The sequence below is a fragment of the Juglans microcarpa x Juglans regia genome, chromosome 6D (genome assembly GCF_004785595.1).
Source record: "Juglans microcarpa x Juglans regia isolate MS1-56 chromosome 6D, Jm3101_v1.0, whole genome shotgun sequence".
NCBI classification, from domain to species: domain Eukaryota; kingdom Viridiplantae; phylum Streptophyta; class Magnoliopsida; order Fagales; family Juglandaceae; genus Juglans; species Juglans microcarpa x Juglans regia.
Genome location: NC_054604.1, coordinates 30,516,904 through 30,533,594, shown reverse-complemented (window position 1 = coordinate 30,533,594; position 16,691 = coordinate 30,516,904). Strand labels below are relative to the sequence as shown.

Here is a 16,691-nt window from a genome sequence, read left to right as displayed (position 1 = left end):
ACAAATTTCCATCTTATCTTGGCACATGTAAACATGTTTGGGGGTGGGATGAGATACAAAATTCTCATCCCATTTCATCTCATCATTACATATTTTTCAAATCTTCATACAAAATATAATAAACAATTCAATTTTTTTAAATCCCAATTCACATTTTTCAAATTCTAAAATAATAATAATATTAAAACATAATATTTTAAACTTTCAAACAAAATACAAAATTCTCATCTCACACCAAACCTGCACACTTCTTCGTTTGGATTCGAAGATGAGTTGTGAATAGTAGTAAAATTTGTGAGTTAGGCTTCGTTTGCTTCCTAAACTCATCTCAACTCATTATTACAATTTTTTCAAATTCTAATACAAAATATAATAAACAATTCAACTTTTTCAAATCTCAAAATAATAATAATATTAAAAAATAATATTCAAATAATATTTTATCATCTAAACTCAACTCAGTTTAATATCTAAACGTAATCTTAAAGTTGATGAATAATAATGAATAATAATAAAATAAATTGAGATGAATTGTGAATCCAAATCGAGAAAATTTCCATTTCCTGGTTTTCTTGGGTTAGGTTCCTTCTCCGTTGCTTCGGGTGCCCCTCTCACAACTGTTATGTCCAATCTGTAACTCCGTCTATCGTTAACAAGCGGCGGCCAAACTCACTGACCCATCATTAGACTTTTTTCTATCCTTCGCGGTTGCCGGACTCGTGTTTTTAGACGTTATATTTAACGTGAAATCGTTGTGAAATTTTTCTCTATATTTTACTTTAACAAGATTACGTCTCGCTGCCTGAATCGGATCCTTCCGACGGTCCCTTTGAGCCCAGAACTTTAGAGAGAGAGAGAGAGAGAGAGAGAGTGAGAGTTCGGTTTTCTTGCTTTCTTTTGGGGATTTCTTTCACTTTGATACCCTGTGAGGTAGAGGTTCTTTTCAACGGTTTTGATGGAGGAGACTTTGCTTGACGATATCATACTTTGGCTGACGGGGGCGAAGGTTGGTCGGACGACGTAGCAAGTGCAGCTGACCGAGTCGGAAGTCCGGGAGCTCTGACTTTCGTCCAAGGAGATTTTTCTCAGCCAGCCTAATCTTCTCGAGCCCGAAGCTCCAGTAAAGATTTGCGGTACAAATCACAAATTAGTCTTACACACGGTTTTTGTAGTTCTTTTTCCTTTTCGTTTCAGTGCTTGATTTCTCTGCAATTCGAGTCAGTGAATGGTTGCTCATAGGTTATTTCCTGAATTTGAACATGTTTGAGAGCGGATTCTTGTTTTTTTTCCGTCAATTATCATCCCTCATATTTGAGGGGGCATTAAGATTTGAAACCTTGGATTCTGGAAGTAATGGGTCGGCTTCATTTGTGAGGCACATTAGGGAGCGAGCTATGTCTCGAAAGAAGTGGGGGCACGCGCTAATTATATTTGATTGGTTGAATATGTAACTGAATGAGAACATTCACATTCAGTAGGAAGTTATTGAGGCATAAGACTCGTCATTGGAGGTTTCTAAAATTTGCAGGTAAATAAACAAAGTTTTTCATTTGCAACATGTGTCGGGTTGTGTATATTGTAATATGTCTGTTTAGAAAATCAATTTAGGAAGGAGAAGAGATTAAAGAGAAGTGGGTTTTACTTATAAAAAATGAAATCCTGCTGCTTCGAAGGAAAAATTTCCTTTGTTTTGATATTTTTGTGTTCGACTCTAAATAGGTGATATATTTTCGATATTGATTGTTGAGGGAGGGATATACTAGATATAAGAGTTTGGAGATCTAAGATTTTGGCTTTTATTCCTCTTCTTCTTTGTTTTTTTTTTGGGGGGGGTGGGGGGTGGGGTCTGGGGTTGAATGTTACCAGCACCTTCTCAATTAACACCAAAATTGATAATGGTGGCACCATTACCATCTTGCTACCAGTTTATCACCAGCAGCTTGATTTTCCATAAATATGTCATATGATACATGTATGAATATTTGGGTTTGCCCTACTTTTACCGAATGCCAAGCTCATTACAGAAATTGCTCTTTAGAAGAGCAGCTCCTAATGTTTTATCTCCCCACATAATGGGTGCGAACCAACTTACAAAAAAAAACTCATGTTTTCGAACTAGCAAATACATTTAAGCCTGTATGGTTGCTCCATTGTATCGGAATTATTGGCTTATACTCTCTACCTTTCTTGTTAACTTTTCTCTTTGGGAATAATGTTACATGGGTGTTAAATTTTTAAGTTGGGTTTGCTAATAATTGAACTTGAAGTTTAGATTTATTCAACCTTTTGGGGTTGTTGATTTCAGCTTTGTGATAAGTGAAACTTCATATACTATTTGTGTACTTGGTTGATGCCTCTTTACTTGTTTTAATAAAATCTTATCCTATCTTATAAAAAAAGGTGGAACTGTCTAGTTAAGAATCAAGCCTGTTAATAAGTTGACCAAATCAAGCTTAGTTTTGGTTCATATTGTTACACAAATGTTTCAGGTTCCAGACTTGAAATCAACAAATAAAGCCTTACTATGGATAGTCTTCGCAGGTGCCATATTGTTTTGATAGATTGGTGTTGTATGTGTAAATGAAATGGGGAAACCGTTGATCATCTCCTCCTCCATTGTGACATGGTCTTCAAACCGTTGTACCTCAACAGGGGCTTCAAACAGTTTTTACCATTTTTGCCCCTTAAAAGAGTTGCTTAGTCATGCAAGATGCCATCGTGGGTTTCATAGTGTGAATTCTTATACAGCCTTTACTACGCGATCACTTCATGCAACCTAATTGTAACTCCCCAGGAGAGTTTCAAGTCACGTCTGGGCCTATACTCCAAAAAGACTAGTCAATGATACAATTGGAGCTCCATTGGAACCATTATAAAGAGTAAGAACTTCTCATTTCCAAGTAATGAGAGATTACATACACCACCTATCAAGTTAGAATGGGGTATCACAATCTCTCCCATTTAAATTCCCGACGTTCTCGTCATGTCAGTCTATCATAAGTGGCAGAGCTCAAATCCCACATAGAAGGTTGTGATAGGTTTTGATACCATTTATAACTCCCCAATAGATGCCTAAGCCACATTTGAGCTTATATTCTAAAAGGACTAGTCAATGATACAATTGGAGCCCAATTAGAACCATTATAAAGAACAAAAACTTCTCATTCTCAAGCAATGTGGAATCCTATACACCACCTACCCTTATCAGTCAGAATGAGGTATTACATTGATAGCGTTTTGAACATTCAAAATTTTTAATTTCCCTTCTTTATGTGGTGCCCCACTCACTAAATCCCACATTGGGTGGAAGGTCTATGATTGAAAGAGATCAATGAGTATGATAAAGGCATATTGAGTATCAAATCTCGCACCTAGATGTGGATTGGGTTTCCTGATGTCAAATCTTTCACACGGATCTTGCATGGACCCTTTCCTTTCTATTGTTACCAGTGCTTTCCTGGGCCGACTTGGAATTTTTTATTATAAAAAAAGGGCAGGCAAAACCTGAAGGCTGCTATCCCAATAGGCCAGCGGGCGGAACGAGGAGAGGGCCCAACAATCATACCATCGCAGTTGAAAAAGCGTGTTCCCTTCAGATGATCAGATGACACACACTGTAGGCCATCCTCGGGCTTCTTCGTTTTCGATGAAAAACAAATAAAATCTCGATCTCTGAAAGCGTTTTCCTTCCCCCGCCGCATCTCCCTCCCTTCGTCGAGCCTTGGAGCCTTGGGCTTTCCTATTGAGTATTTTAAAGGTATATTGAGCATCAAATCTCACACCTTGACGATTCACAAGTAAACAGAAAAAAGTGTCATTTTCCTGGTGTGACTGCTGAAATTCTATGATTTGTTTTTCATATCATAAATATAATTTTTGTGATATTTATTGGCCCTTGTAGCTTTGATTAAAGGTTTGGATTCTCATTTCAGCTTATCAGAGATTGGAATGATACAATTTTTTATCTTTTTGTTTTGACACATTCTAGATGATAGTCTGTTGATGAAACAAAAGACCAACTTTAACAAGCGAGGTGATAAGAGAAGTTTCAAAGTTCCTGGGAAGATCAAATATAATTCTTTCTCAATGAAGGTGGCATCATCAAACTTCAGTCAATCTTCTGGAGGGAACAACTTCTTTGGTATGGAATTTTCAGAAAAATTATAAATAATAGCGGTTTGCCTCTTTGAAGAGACTTAATTTGTTTATTTTTTGATTGCTAGTGAACAAATTCAGTTCATATTTGGGGTTTGAGTTTGCTGCCCATTTAGAGATTGAGTTGAGTTTGAAGCATTAACCCATATCCAAATTCGATCCCTTTAGTTTTGTTAAAAAAATGAAAACTACCAATTTCTAGGTGTTAATTAGTGTAATAGCTACATATTTATTCATATTAGAAAGACATGTATACTTCAGTCAATATTTTGTATGCTATTGAAACTAAATAGGCCATATAATTTGTACCTCTTACTTGGGCTATGCCTATCTATATCGTTAATAAAACTCTTGTTTACTGATAAAATAAATAGTAATAATAATTTGTGGTATTAGAAAAGTTAGGGCAACACATGAAGTTTTTTCAGTGAAGGTAGGGGTGATATCAATTGGGAACAAAAAGACAAAAGTCCTTAGATTGTTTGGATGCGTACAGTGTATGCCTTGTATTAAAGTGAAATAAGTAAAATGACAAAAGAGAGCAAGTCCTTGCAGCTATAAGAGATACCTATCTGTTACAGATATAATTGGGGACATGACTCTAAGTGAAGCTGAGTGGTATAAATGGACCATTTAACAGAACCCAGTTAAGATCAAGGCTTGGTTGAATTGAGCATTATTTTTATTTGTACTTTTCTTTTACTATATCTACAACTCTGACCTTCGTATTTACCACCTTTTACTCAATCTTGACATTGCCAGAGGTTTGTGGAACAATTTCTGTGGTGGAATTGGGTGGGCTTGGGTTATGTAGAAGGATGGTAGACTCTTTTGCAAACGGGATAGGGTCATATAGCAACCTTTGAATTGCGGTCGTATGGAAGATGATTCATATATCTAGGGTGGTGTATGTGGAGAGAAAGGATGGATAAAAATTTTGAGGATCGTAAGTGGACGATGGAAAAGCTTAAAACCTTCTTCAATACTCTGTTTCTTTGGGCAGCTGCTATAAATCTCAATAGGCTGAGTTTTCATGATTTCCTCGTATATTTTGTTTTGGTCCTAGTTAGGTGTTTCTCTTGTATGCATCCTATGTACTTGGGGTAGGCCTACTGCTTTCTTTGAGAATATTTTCAGTTATTTATAACAATTCACTACCCATATATTTTCAGTTACTATTGAGACTTTTTCTTCCCCCCTCCCCCACCCCCCCCCCCCCCCCCCCCCCCCCCCAAAAAAAAAGAGAAAAGAACAAAAAAAGAAAAAGAAAACAAGTATAAGTTCCATGAATCTAATACTAATAAATATTGGAAATTATTATCAGGATTATATGGTCTGAAGCTAGATACTCATGACATCACGAAACTTATGGATGACCCGGCTTTGAATGATCTACTTGACGGCACTTACAAGTGTTCTAGTTTAGTTAAAGAGAAAGAGGAGAAAGCAGAAAACGTTAATGAAGGTTTTTTTCATTCAGTTAGAAAAGCTTTGTCTGTCCTGCAGCTCTCAAGAACTGTCCAGTCCCAAAATATTGCCGATATAGACAACTTCTCCAACAATAAAATGTCCACATGCATCTCGAGCTCTGTTTCTGATGATAAAGGAGAGTCCTGCACAACAGATTCATCTTCATGTAACAAGGTTAGTTGTATAGAGAATTTAGGATGGTGGTCATTCTGACCCTGGCTGACATCTTCAGAGCTTTTTTCACTACAGTCAAATGACTAAAATCAGAAATTTAATTACTCAGTTGAAAAGTCATTGGAAAGTTATCTTCTTATTTGAATACAACCTTTTGAACCCTTGATTTGGACTTTGATATTAACCAAGCAAACCAAGTAGCCATGGAGAGCTGGTAGAATTATTGGAAAACTACCTGACATGACTATTGATTTTAATTTTTTTGAGGTTATAGAAAGACTTTTTTTTGCCTTTAAAAAAATAAATCATAGTAAATTTTTAAAATCAGCTCTGGTAAGAGAAAAAGGGTTTCTGCTGGCTGAGAGTCTCTGGACGTGTAACGTCAATGATGGATAAACATAGTACATTTGAAACATGAATGCTGCACCCATGTATTACGAGTGACACATGAATGCTGCTCCAGCTTCATTATAGTTAATACCATTGAAAGCTAACAACTTTTTTAATGGTTTGCTATATAATTTGAAGGCTGATAACCAGTAGTCTTGTTCCTCTATCCAGGATTCTTATAGCAAGCCTGATACACCATCCAATCCGCTTGATTATCCATTATGTCAACCTAAAGATATTTTGAAACGTTTGGCACTTGCTGAACCCAAGGACTTGGAGTCTTTACTCCTTGATGTGGCCAAGTCTTCTGCATCTTCAAGGAATACCTCTGATCTACGCACAGGCAAGACAATGCCTCGCAAATCACCTTGCCGCCTTTTCCATGGTCACATATTATTAGTCGGCATTGTAGAAATAATTCCGATTCAATTAAATTGTCTACAAGTAGGAGCACATGCCAAGGTAGATGGCTAAGAATAGGGAATGTCTGCAGCTGTCAAAGGATTGCCACAGATTTTCTTGCGAACATAGAGTCACTAACTTATGATCAGAGCCTGGTTCCTTCAGGTCTGAGTTCAGAAAATAAAATTTGGCCATCGATATCTGTTAGTCTTCCTTGGTCTGAGAAGGATTCGTTCTCTTCTGCAATGTGTCCAAAAGCTTCTCACATATTTCGGGGTAAGAATCTCATGATTTTTTTTCATAGATTCTTCTGTTTTTTTTTTTTTTTTTAAATTGGGATATTGCTTCTTCTTAAAAATGCAGATACTGGAGGACAAATGAATTATCAAGGAAACGGTACGACCGCCACTATAGCAACCTTCTTGTTACTCATATGTGTGTGTGTTTGTGTGTGTGTGTGTGTGTGTGTGTGTATTTACCCTTCTAGTTACTCTGTTGGTCAGAGATATGTGAGTTGCCTTTGCGTATCCAAAGACCTATCTGTTTTTGTGTGTTTGTTTTGGAACTTTGTTTTGGTACGTGTGTTTTAGAGGAGTGGGGCATGAGGGTATGCATACTTGATGTGAAGGGAACAGGTAGAAGGAAATGTGAGAAAAAAGAAGGAAAAAATGGAGATTGAAAACTAGATGAATGTTATGTCATTTGATATAATTGCTTCAAACCATTCAGTGGTGGTCAGTTTTGTTTGTATATTATGTTATGGAAGAGAACTAAAACTTAGTGGATCTTTTTCTGCTTTGCAACACTATCTTTTTAGTGATCTAGAGGCCTTAGATTAAGCTTAAATCAGTTGTTTTCTCTCATCAGATTGGTGATAGTCATATCTGCCGCATGAAATGTGTTACTAAGATTGAAAAATAAATTTTTAAGTGGAGGGGCCAACTTATTACAATGTATAATAGTGAAGCTATGGTATTGGGACTAGGAAATAGAGTGATGTTATGTAAAAACATTTTGGCAGCCGGCAACAACGCACTTTAGTTTTTACTTTAAACTAGATTAAATAATTTATTTGTCTAGACAACTCTGAAGTGGCCTAGACCTAGGTGTATGGGATAGCTGGACATGATTGATTGAGAAAAAATTATGCCCCCCCCCACCTGTGAACGTGGGTCCCTGGGTCTATGGTTGTTTTACAAAATGTGGAATATTGATGGCATTGATTTCATTTTTTTTTTATAAGTAAGAGATAAATATTATATAAATGAATGAAATAGGCACAACCCATGTACACAAGAAGTATACAGAAGAACATCTAAATACATTCTACATGCGATAAATTAAGGACAAGAAATCATGAAGATTGTCCCCTTGCAATACAATAGCAGAAAGCCAAGACAATAAAATGTGGAACAAAAAATTCTTCAACTCAGCCAATGTGCGTTTCTTATCTTCAAAGCAACGCTTATTCATTTCCATTCAAATACACCATATGATGCACAACGGAATCATCTTCCACACCCCTGCCACTTGATGACAGCTTTGCATCTTCCTCCAACAACCCAACAGATCCACCACCCTCATAGGCATAACCCAAGCAACATCAACCCTTTGAAATATCTCATCCCACAACACCCTTGTTAACTCACAGTGTAGTAAGAGATGGTCCACCGATTCTCCATTCTTTTTACACATGTAGCACCAATCTATGACTACACATCCTCTCTTCCTCAAGTTGTCCGTGGTCAAGATCTTCCCAAGGGCGGCACTCCAAACAAAAAATGCTACTTTAGAAGGCACAAAGACCTCCAAATATTCTTCCAGGGAAACGGAGAATGATCTTGTGTTGTCAAGATGTTATAATACGCCTTCACCATGCATAACTTGTGAGTATTAGACCTCCACTTCAATCTATCTTGCTGTGCTATAGGGGTCCCCGTAGAATATAGTGAGTTGAAAAATTCTGCAACAATAGATAATTCCCAGTCATGAAAGTCCCTACTAAAGAGAATGTTCCACTGATATGAGCCATGAGAAAATAACCACACATCTGCCATTGACGCCTCCCTATTAACTGCAATACGATATAGGGTTGGAAAAGCCCTTTCCAAAGCTTGATCTCCACACCACATGTCCTGCCAAAAACTTATTCAATTGCCCTTCACCAACTACAAAATGGATTTGATTTACAAAGCATGGCCACCCCTTTCTTATAAACTTCCATAAACCCACACCATACCCTCCTATCACTTTGTTGGAACACCAACCACCCCTAGCGACACCATATCTAGCGTCAATAATTTCCTTCCACAATAATCCCTCCTTCCAAATGATACTTCAATGCCATTTTCCCAATAGAGCTTTATTAAAAGTTCTTAAGTTACAGCTCCCAATCCCCCATTTACAACTGAGGCACAAACTGTTTTCCATCTAATCAGATGAAATTTCTTTTCCTCCCCCATGCCTCCCCATAAGAACGCCTTAAATAGTTTCTTCATCCTGTTCACCACCCCTGCAGGCATAGGAAACAAAGATAAAAAGTATGTGGGGAGGTTAATGAGAGTACAGAGTGAGATGGCCCCCTTTGATAAATACACCCGTTTCCAACCAGCCAACCTTTTCTCTATCTTCTTCACCACCCCATCCCAAATAGCTTTATTCGTAAAAGTTGCTCCCAACAGAAGGCCCATATATTTCATTGGGAAAGAAGACACTTACATTCCAGAAGGCTTGCTAAACTGAGGATATTAGGGACCGCACCCACAAGAATCATCTCAGACTTGCCAAGGTTCACCTTGAGCCCTGACACTGCTTCAAAGCAAAGTAACAATGCTCGTAGAGTTTGGATTTGGCTATTATCCGCTTCGCAAAAGAGTAAAGTATCATCTGCAAAAAGATGTGAGATGATAGTTGGGCCCTCAGAGCCATTGCCCACCTGAAAACCATCTAAAAACCCTCCCCCAACAGCAGCCTGCACCATCCTACTTAGAGCCTCTATAACTATAAAAAATAAAAGTGGAGATAAAGGATCTCCCTGCCGCAATCCCCGTGAACTATTAAAAAAACCAGCAGGTGTGTCGTTGACTAGAACTGAGAACCGGGCCGTTGAAATACAATGATGCATCCATGAAATCCACCTAACCCCAAAGCCACACCTCTCAAGTAGGTATAAGAGGAATTCCCAGTTCACATGATCATACGCCTTCTCCATGTCAAGCTTGCAAAGAACACTTGTGCCTCCCTCCCAAATCTGTGGTCCAAGCACTCATTTGCAATGAGTACCGAATCAAGAATTTGTCTCCCCCAAATAAATGCGTTTTGAGACTTGAAAATAATATGCTCCAAAACTGGGCTAAGCCGGTTGGCAAGGACCTTCGCAATAATCTTATACATGCTACTAACCAGGCTTATTGGACGAAAGTCCTCAATAGTCGAAGCCCCGTGTTTCTTAGGAATGAGAGTAATGAAGGTCGCATTAAGGGATTTTTCAAACTTTTGGAAAGAGTGAAATTCACTAAAAACCTGCATTACATCACCTTTCACAATGTCCTAACAAGTTTGAAAGAAACCCATTGAGAAACCATCCGGACCCGGTGCTTTATCCTTAGCCATACCAGAGATGACCTTGTTAATCTCTTCTTCAGTATAAGGTTTGTCCATAACACTCACACTCTGCGAGTCAATTGTCTTAAAAGGCAAGACATCAAGCTTCGGCCTCCAAAAAGCCGATTCTGTGAGAAGGGTCTCATAATGGTATACTATATGGTTTTCTAGCTCGGGAGGAGAAGAAATCACCTGAGAGCCTAATTGAAGCGGCTCAATAGCATTGTTACGCCGATGTGAATTAGCCACTTTGTGAAAGAATTTAGTGCACCTATCACCTTCTTTCAACCAAAGGACCCTGAATCTTTGACGCCATGAAGTCTCCTCTGACAACAGAACTCTTTCCAAGTTTGCCATAACCATACCCTTCCCCAAAACTACCTCCTCCGAGATATATCCCAATAATTCTTTGCCCTCTAGCTCTTGCAATTCCTCCAATAGTGTAGACTTCTGATTGTCAATGTGACCAAAAACTTCCAAGTTCCACTTCTTCAGGTCTTGTTTCAACGCCTTTAACTTGCATGCAAGAATGAAACTTGGAGTACCAATGAACTGATATGATGACCACCAAGCACTCACCATCTCTACAAACCCAACCGTTGATAGCCACATGTTTTCGAACTTGAAATATCGGCGACCCTTGTGAATACCTCCATAGTCTAAAAGAATAGGAAAGTGATCTGAGCTGACTCGAGCTAACCGTTTCTGGCCCACTTCCAGATAGTGGGCTTCCCACGAAGGAGAGACAAGGAATCTATCCAATCTCGACCAAACCCGCCCGTTTGACCAAGTGTACTCTCCCCCTACCAGGGGGAGATCCATGAGATCCAGATCAAAGACAAACTCGGAAAATTCCTCCATAGCCACATAATTTCGATAAAGCCCTGATCGTTCGCTAGGAAAGCGAGTAATGTTAAAATACCCCTAAAACACCACAACACTTCCCATAGTGAGTATAGGCCTGCCAACTCCTCCCACAACCTTCTCCTGTCCCTGTCTACGTTAGGACCATAGGAACCTACAAATGCCCATTCCCATCCATCAACCACATTTTTAAACAAAGTTGCAACCGAGAAATCTCCAATACACTTCTCAATCGCTTCTACCACTCTTTTATCCCACATTAGTAATACTCCACATGAAGCTCCCAAAGAAGCCAAATAAGCCCAACCCACATACAAGCACCCCCATAAACTTCGCACAATTCTTCTATCAATGAATTGCAACTTTGTTTCTTGAAAACAAACCACATTACTCTTCTACATCCGCAATAATGATTTGATACGAAGACGTTTATTGTGATCATTGAGCCCCCGTACATTCCATGATAAAATCTTAGGCTTCATAAAAACCTAGATTGCCCCTCCCTTTCGATCTATCCCTTCCTCCACTCCCTTCCTTCACATCATAGTTAATGGAACAAGTTAGCCGTCTAAGTTCCCTATCCTGCTTTGAAGCTGATTTCGAGTGGCTAGCTTCGAGTGCTACAAGAAGGGCCTTGAATTGCTCTTTATAACCTCCAAAAGAAACCCCAATAACAGCTTGAATCTTCTCTATCTTCTTGAAAACCCAATTTGACTGACAACTCCCATACTTAGAGCTGGGAGGGAGTGTACATAGAGGAGTTAGAAACACCCCCTCCTGACCAGGACTATTAGAGGCAAATAAGGCCAATTCCGAGCTACAAACTAAGTCTGGTTCACCACTGGATTCGACCAAATTTAATTGGTTCACCACTGGTACATCACATACTAAAGCCAGTTTCTTTACCTCCCCAAACTTTTTCCCATCAACATACTCCATCTCTAGTGGTAAAAAGCCTAACGAAGACCCCTGTAACGACAATCCACGCTCCGGCATGTTTGACTGCATCGGCAACGCATTTGGGCCTCCCACCACCACGCACAACTAGGTCTGTGCAGTCGACAGCCCATGTGACGGCGACGGGAGATCAACACACAAAGACCCATCCTCTATTGACGCCTCTACCAACTCGCCATCCTCTGTACCTGTGTGTAGTGACTGTGTAGACTCACCGTGATGGTCGACAGTGACTGGCGGGAGTTTATGTGCCGGTGTGGAGTCCGGCGGGATGCTTATCGGCACTGTAGGAGGAAGGCACGCTGCCTGGACCAAAATATCAGTCTGCACCCGAGTCGAGTTCTGCACCCTAGTCGACGCCTGCCAGACTTTCTTTGGGCCTAGCTCTTGGCCCGGCCTAGGGCCCTTTACCAGCCCAGCCTGCACAGAGTGAGCCCTCCCCACCCTTGAGCCCATCACCCTCTGATCCAAGACTGCAGTCCTTCCCCTCCCTTCATTAAACCCAGAATCATGGCCCAAGCCCATATGCATTACTTCTTTTCCTTTAACGCAGCGTTTAAGGCAGAGTATATCTTCCAATAGAACCCCAACTTTTTCCTCCATATCAACCAACGCCCTTAGCAATTTATTCTCATTTAGCCCTAACAACATTGCCATCTCCCTTGTATCTATGCATGATCTTTGAGATGGACATGTCTGGCACCACTGCACTCACGCGAGGCAGCACCTTCTGCACCACCTCACAGTACGACCGTGAACCATCAATCGTCGACGATGGAGCACCACCATCTCCCTTATGCCCCTTCGGCTTGCCTGCCTGAGGAGACCACAGAACGCAAGCCCCCCTGTTTCTTCCACTCAAAATAGAGGAAGAAGAAGTAAGCTCCTTAATAGTGTCTCCAAAATTTTTTCCACCCGTCACCCTCCCTCCCTTTCGGTACCACTATCATACCCCTCCTCTTATCATGCCCAAATTTCGAAAGGGAGAAGAAACTACCATTGTGGTTGCATCCCTTCTGCACCATTAACACAAAGTTTCATTTTCTACTTGTTCTTAGAAACTCAGGAAAACCCAAAGACGCAGCACATTCCCTCACCGTAAAGCCCGACCATCCCAAAGCTTCATAATCCAAGGAGATATATTTCACCACACGACAACTACTCTCAGTGATACTCCACCACTTATCATTCTCCTTCCTAAATGCAAATAACTTCTGTTCAATGAATACATCTCTGCACATTCCCATCGAAGCCAACCAATAACACCAACTCAATAATCACCAAATTCGACTACACATCAAACTGGACTACATGCTAATCACTACCAAAAAATATTGCCATTGACAACCCACCTCCAAAAGCAAAAACCAAAGAAACAAAAAGTGTACGGAGAGAAAAAAATTTAAGAGAAAGCATGTGTAAGAACTCATTCAATATATGAGTTATGTTCTATTGCCTTTTTTCTTTGGGTCAATGTGCTTTTTGTTTATGACAGCTGGGCGATGTCCAAAACTGGTGGCTGCTGCACAAACTCTATATGACCTTGCGACTTACTCATTCAAGCAAAGTCCAGATGGAGTGGTAAGGTGGCCAAAGAAGCCCTCACAAAAGGCTATGAAAGCTCGCAAGTTGAAATCAAACGAGAAACTAGAAGAAACATTTGCTACATTGATTCCGGTATTGGCGTCCAACAATGGGGTAAGAAGTTTGGACCCTCTGGTGTCCTCAAAGAAGCCTAAGCTCTCCATGATTGAGAGCAGTGGGGATCCAGATTATTACAATTGTCCCAAGAGAGGACCGATAAATTGGTCAACTCCTAGGTCAAGCAGATCATCACCCAGCAAATCAATGAAGGACTTGGTTGCAGAAACTAAACATCCAAGTGCCAGCATTTTAAAGCAATCATGTTCAATGCCCCCACCTGCAAGGGTGTTGGATAAGGCTTACAACAGTCATCAGAAGGTAAGAAAAATTTTGCCCATGGATTGGAGCAGAGGACCGGATGGGGTTGACTGATCACAACTTTGTACATAAGCTTATTCCTTCTGAAAATTGTTGTGATTTGTCGGTAACACTGATTTGCCTTTGTTTAAACCATTGGTTTGTATATATTATTGGTGTTAGGTGGAAAGGGATTGTTGTAGGGGCTGAAGTTCTAGCTGGAATGGCATTATTGTAAGGGTTGACCTTGAAGGGTGGATGGGGGTCCAGTGTTGTAACATTCAAAAATTTGTACACGCGGCAGGGAATTCTTTGCCTTCTGTAGATCATTTCATGAGGCAATGGAAGTAAATTTACATCTCATTCTCTTAAAACACTTGATTCTATTCATTTCTCGCCCAGCTGAAACATCTTATACGTACTTGCAAAACTGATGTTTGTTTGATAATTTTAAGAAATGTCTCATTCGCTGCAAAAACAGTTGCACTTTTCTTATCATTGAACCGTTTGGATGTTGAGTTGAGTTGAGTTGAGTTGAGTTCAGTTGAGTTCTTTATGAATAGTAATGAGTTAAGATGATGTATTATTTATCTCTTTTTACTGATAAAAAAAAAGTTGAGATGGTGGAGTGAGTTTTATGGGGTCCACCTAAGATGAGCTTAGATGCGTTTGGATGTAAAGATGAGTTTATATGTATTTATGGGAAGTTGAAAAAGATTGTGGGTTCTGCGTGCAAAGAGATGTTGAGTTGAAAAAGGTCGTGAGTCCCACGTGTAAAGAGAAGTTGAGTTGAGTTGAGTTGAGTGATTTGGAAGTTGTGTTGAAATGGTAGAGTAACTTAGTTCAGTCCAAGTTTCAAACGGGTCCTTATTTTCCTGAGCGAGGGTTTCAAAGAGATGAGATGAGATGAGATGAGATGGAGTACACATGAGGTGGGATGCTCGAAATGGGAATGCTTCAAACACCATAATCATTATCGGTATTATCGGAGGTGGCTCAATTAGCGAACTTGTACTGTGAATAATTCGCACTTTTATGAACTTTATGAGTTGACTGGAAGGAGAATTCTTTTAGGGTAGTGGTGGTGAGGCAATTCTGCAATCTATTATGAGGTGGTTTTGTGGTATGGTGGTGTTGATATGTAGAGAATCTCCTTTCAGCATGATGTTTCAATTTCAAGGGTGCGTGCTTCCTAGAACACAAGTTTCGCTTCTCTGACTCAAGGTTTTATCAAGGTCATATTTGGCTATCCATGCATGTAAAGGAATATCACGTGAGTTGCATGCAACACATGGTTGTAGCCATGAGAAAGTTGCTGTGTTGATATGTAGAGAATCTCCTTTCAGCAATGATGTTTCAATTTCAAGGGTGCGTGCTTCCTAGCCCACAAGTTTCGCTTCTCTGACTCAAGGTTTTATCAAGGTCATATTTGGCTATCCATGCATGTAAAGGAATATCATGCGAGTTGCATGCAACACATGGTTGTAGGCTTGTAGCCATGGGAAAGTTGCTTCTGACCTTTCATTTACCGCTCGTACTAATTCTCTTAAAATGATGGTGTTTCTCTTAGTTTGGATAGTGAGATGAGATTAGATGATTTTAGATGAAAGTTAAAAATTGAATAAAATATTATTAGAATATATATTTTTTAATATTATTATTATTTTGAGATTTAAAAAAGTTGAATTATTTATTGTATTTTATTTAAGAATTTATAAAAATTATAATGATGAGATGAGATGAGATGAATTGAAATAGTTTTGATATCCAAACCCAACCTCAGGATTTTTGGAGATATCGCTAGCCTTTAAAATTGTAACCCCCGTTTTGATTTTTTTTTTTAAAAGATTAATTCGAAAACAAGTCTTTGTATGGGTGGACAAATATTATTTTTTTTTGGAGCAAAAACAGGATGTTACAAGAAAACATAACAGAGGGTTTAAGTGAGTTCGAAGATGAAATTTGGATTAAAAACATAAAAAAAAGTTGGATTCTACGGGAATGTTTTATAAAGTATCACTTTTATTGCCCACAACCATCGAGTGCTTGAACGAATGAAATGAATAAAGAAGTGTGTAGCTAAAGGTAAATAAAAACTAAATCAGAGAGACTTTCGTTGGGGATGTAGCTCAGATGGTAGAGCGCTCGCTTAGCATGCGAGAGGTACGGGGATCGATACCCCGCATCTCCACTTCACGCTCCTTTTGTTTTGCTTCTTACACACATTGTTACTTTATAAAATTCGAGATGTGAGAAATGAAGCTGAATTCTCAGAAGATGCGAATATATGATTTAATCCAAAGCTTTCTGATTGGGTTTACCGTTAAACCAGCCTGGAAGAGTAGTTCTGTCTGTAAGTCCACGTAGAAAGAGTTTGAGAAATGATTTCTATAAATTTTAAATAGACAAATTTTATATAAATTATTGTAAAAAAATATAAAAAAAAATTATTTTTTGTTAATGAAACCTACTTTTTTACAAAAAAAATTTATATAAGATTTGCTTATTTAGAACTTGTAACTAATATTACTCGAAAGAGTTTAAGATTAATATATAGTAAAGTGGGTGGTAGACCCATCCTCGATCCCTCGATTCATTCACATCATTGCATGCCAAAGAGAAACAACGCATGTTTACATGCATATCCACCCAAATACTCTTTTGGCAGTCCTTAATTTGCTTGTATTTATTTACAAATAAATATATATATATATATATATATATGCTTATATTAT

General features: G+C 39.0%; 1 non-coding gene and 1 pseudogene across 1 annotated transcript; both read left to right on the top strand.

The window, feature by feature from the left end:
• Positions 1–559: 559 nt before the first annotated feature.
• On the top strand, positions 560–14,319 carry LOC121234667 (annotated as a pseudogene).
• Positions 14,320–16,074: 1,755 nt separating this feature from the next.
• Positions 16,075–16,147, top strand: TRNAA-AGC. The gene has a single exon. It is a non-coding gene; the product is annotated as a tRNA-Ala (tRNA).
• The last annotated feature ends 544 nt before the right edge of the window (positions 16,148–16,691 follow it).